Consider the following 3,834-nt stretch of genomic DNA (forward strand, 5'->3'; position numbering starts at 1 on the left):
AAGGAAGACCCCGAGAGCCCTTGCATGAAGGTCTGGCAGCGACGGAAGAGAACGCAAAGAGGAAAAGAGACACAGACGGGAAAGGGAAAGAGGTCGGGCAGAGGAAAGTCCAGCGGGAGCAGGTTTTAGCAGTGGCGGGCTCCCAGAAAGATGCAGTTGGTCCTCGGACTTAAAGTCTGGCCCGTTAGCATGCCTCCCAGTGCCAGTGGGGGAGCTGGCTGGGGCCGGCTTAGAAGCTCTGTGTGCACCCTGGTGGCCAGGGACTGTGGCTCTTGGCTACGTAATTTCAGGGCAAGGACATTGTGTGCAGATTCCTTCTCTGAATGAAAGCTGGGTGGAGCGGGGTGGTGCTGGGGTGTGGAGGGGGGTGGCCCCTGCACGCAGCAGCTTGGTGGTAGGCTCCTGGCTCCCTCCACCGCTGGGTTGTTCCAGGGCAAAAGCCCAACAACAGTGACGCGGCTCCGTTGGAGCACCAGCCGATGCCCCCAGGGCTTTCCCCGGGTTCCGCTAAGAAGGAGGGTGGGAGGCTTTCAGGCTGCGGGGAGACACGGGATTCAGCCGCTGGATTTCAAATGCTAGCCACAGGCGAGGGGGTCCCAGAGGGACGGATGTGAAAGGGACGAGCGGGACTGTGACACGAGGGCACCGGCGGGAAGGCCTGCGAGGTGTCTGTGCAGAAACGTTAGGGGTTGGGAGGCGCGGAGGGCACGGCGGGGGAGCGTCCCGGGCGGCCTTCCTGGCTAGCTCTGGCGCCTGCAAGGGCCCAGGAGGGTGGTGGCCACGCCCATGGCCCTATCCCAGGCGAGACCCCGGAGCACCCCCATCCCCTTGGGACTCGGAGTCTCTGTCGCTCGCAGGATGCATGCGTGACTCCTCCCCGCACACCCCGCAGCGCGCCGCTTGGCAGCGGCACCCACCGCTCTGGTTCCCTGTGCGCATGCATGCCCCAGGCCCACGCACTCAGAGAGGCGGCTGCTGCCCACCGCCGACGCCGGGCGCGGACCTGAACCTGCGGTTCCCGCCTCCATCGCCTGCCCTCCGCAGCTGCCTGGGTTGAGGGGCAAGGCCACATGGAGAGGGAGTCGAGGTCCGGGGAAGGCGGAGCTGCCCCAGAATCCGGGATCACCTTGGTCCCAGACGGGGGCGGTGAGGAGGCGGCTGCCCTCAGGGAGACCGGCTCCTGCGTGCACGTGGGGGCGCTTCTGGCCCTGGAGGCTGCCGGGCTGGTGGCCGGGGCTGTGCGGGAAGCTGAGGCCCCGCGTGGCCCAGAGGAGGCCGGTGCGGGGCAGGTGTTGGTGCTTGTGGTGCAGGATATCGTGGCGGAGGTGGAGGTGGTGGCGGTGGAAGACAAGGAGGTGCTGGCGCTGGAAGACGAGGAGGTGGCGCAAGCAGAGCGGGACTAGAACCCGAAGGAACTGTTGCAGGCAGAGCCGGTGCCTCAGGCCGACACAGCTGGGGCAGCACTTGCCACGCTGCAGGTGGTTCAGGAAGCGCTCCACTCTGTGGATGTCCAAGCCACCAGGGCCTACTTGCGGCTCAAGTGCAGGATGAATCAGAAGCGTAGTGCTCCAAGAAGGGCCATTAGGCTCCTCACTCCAAGGAGCGCCTGGCTTCTGGGCACATTCCGTGTCATTCCTTCATGGCGCGGGCTGGGTTTTGGCTCCTGTGGAGGACAGTGGGAGCAGGGCAGCAGGGAGCAGAGCCTGAGCCAAGGGCAGGAGTGCCGAGAAGATGGGCCCAGCTCCCCCAACCATGGGCCCCACCCCTCTAGCAGTGGGCACATGCCAGCAGTAGTCCGCACTGCCAGCAGGGGTCAAAACCCCTGAGGAGTGGGCACACACTTCTACTGCACAGCCTAGGGGGCCGGGGTCCAGCAAAGGATGGTCCCAGGGGAGGTGGGAGCGGGCAGTGGGCGTTGGGGGGAAAGGCAGGGGCTTTCCTGTGTCCTGTGGTGTCCTCTCTGAGTAGAAGCTCCTGGGCCAGTGCTTTGTTGCTGTAGCACCCCAACAGGCCTTTGCGGTTCAGGAACCCATTTCAACACTCTCGACTCCTAGTGATGCCTGATACCACTTGGCTCAGAGCACATGTTGGAAGGAAAGGATTTGGGTGGTATCTGGGGCAGATGGAGAGGCTGCCCGCCTCATTCCATGTTCAAACCCTGTATCGTTACTGAGTTCCCGGCAGACCTAGAGTTCTGTGCAATTGCACTCATTGAGAGTCAGTTAGCAGGCTGCCAGACTTCAGCGGACCCGGGACCCTGGACACAGTGCCTGGGGTGCTACAAACTCTGTCTCCACAGGCCGCCCTGAAGCAGGCCGAGGCCACTGGCCCAGGTGCTCACAGACAGGTTTCCTCCCTCCCTGCCTCTCCCTCTCCATGTCCCTCACTGGCGCTCGCTCGCTCGCTCTCTCTCTTAACCCTCCCAGCCCTCTGTCTGTGTCTGTCATCAGGGTTTGGGTGTCTCTGTCTCTCTGTCTCCTTCCTCCCGCCCTACCCCTTTCCTCCCTGTGTGGCTGACTCTGCCAGGTCCTTGCGTGGGACCCTGGGTGTGCAGCCATGCTGCAAGCAAGTGGAGCAGCCCCCTTGTGGGCACAGAAGGTCCTCGGGTGAGCACACAAGCAAATGGGGCCGTGAGGGGGACCGAGCCCATCCAGACATCCAGAGTGGTGACTGACTGCCTCCTGGCCCAGTCGAGCACGGGCACAGGCCAGAGAGGACGTAGGCAGGGAGAGCAGGCGGGCTCTTGGCCTTGTCCTCTTGGGCCCCGTGAGCCTCAGCCCTGTTGATCCTCGAAGCCCTGCCATGCCCAAGTGCAGAGCTCTGGGGAGGTTGGGAGGGGGGCAGTGCCTGCTCTTTCTGCACAGGCCACCTTCCATCTCTGGCTCTCAGTCGGGAAGAGCTGGGGCATCCCTGGTTCTCTTCCCGGCGCACTTGACGTCGAGGCTCCTTGACCCAAGGCAGATCCTGAATCACCCCCAGATATCAGCTGTGATAGGTGACCAGGACACAGACATGCTTAGCTACATGACCAATATAGAGGTTAGCCCTGGAGCCTGAGGCCAGCGGTGGGGTTTGAGTGGGAGTGGGGTTTGAGATAGAGGGGCTGCAGCAGAGTTGCTGAGAGCCGCGGTCAGTCAGTCACACAGAACACCTAGGGTCAACGACCCCTCCCCCTCCCCCTTCTCTTGCTTTCCTGCAGCAGGTGGAGGAACTGGGTCGTCCCAAGTACCGCTGCAGGTTGATGTTTTACTTTGGGAGCAACCCCTACTTCCAGAATGATGTGATCGTTAAGGAGTATCACCTTAGCATAGGCGGTAGGTGTGGGCTTGAGGTTCAGAGGAGCTGGCGGAGGGCTTCCCAGCATGAGGGCCCGGGGGTGGAAAGAGAGGAGTGGTGGGTCCTCGGGGCAGTGCAGGGATTTGGCACAGGAAGGGGAAGAGGTCGTAGGTTGAGAGCGAGAGCAGGCGTGGGTCCTAGGCCTCGGAGAGCCTCCCTTAAGTTTCCTCATCCCGCAGGATATAGGGAGACTCGTTGCACTCCAATCCAGTGTTTTGGGATTATGAATGTGGTGCTGCCAGCCACAGGCGAGACCCCAGCAGCCTGAACTTCTTCAACTCGTTGTGTGACCCCAGCTGCCCAGGGTCCAACAGGATCGCTGGGGTGAGGCCCCTGCAGCCTTCGTCAGCAGTGCAGATGCTGGAGTCCTGGCTGCTTGGGAACGGGGTCAGGAGCCCGGTGCTCAGCTGACCTTTTGTCCCCTACCAGATCTTCATCGAGGACCTGTGGCCCAATCCCTGCAGTACTACCCGAAGCAGGAAGGCGGCCTCTGGGAAT

Source organism: Mustela nigripes, unplaced genomic scaffold (assembly GCF_022355385.1).
Source record: "Mustela nigripes isolate SB6536 unplaced genomic scaffold, MUSNIG.SB6536 HiC_scaffold_20, whole genome shotgun sequence".
NCBI classification, from domain to species: Eukaryota; Metazoa; Chordata; class Mammalia; order Carnivora; family Mustelidae; genus Mustela; species Mustela nigripes.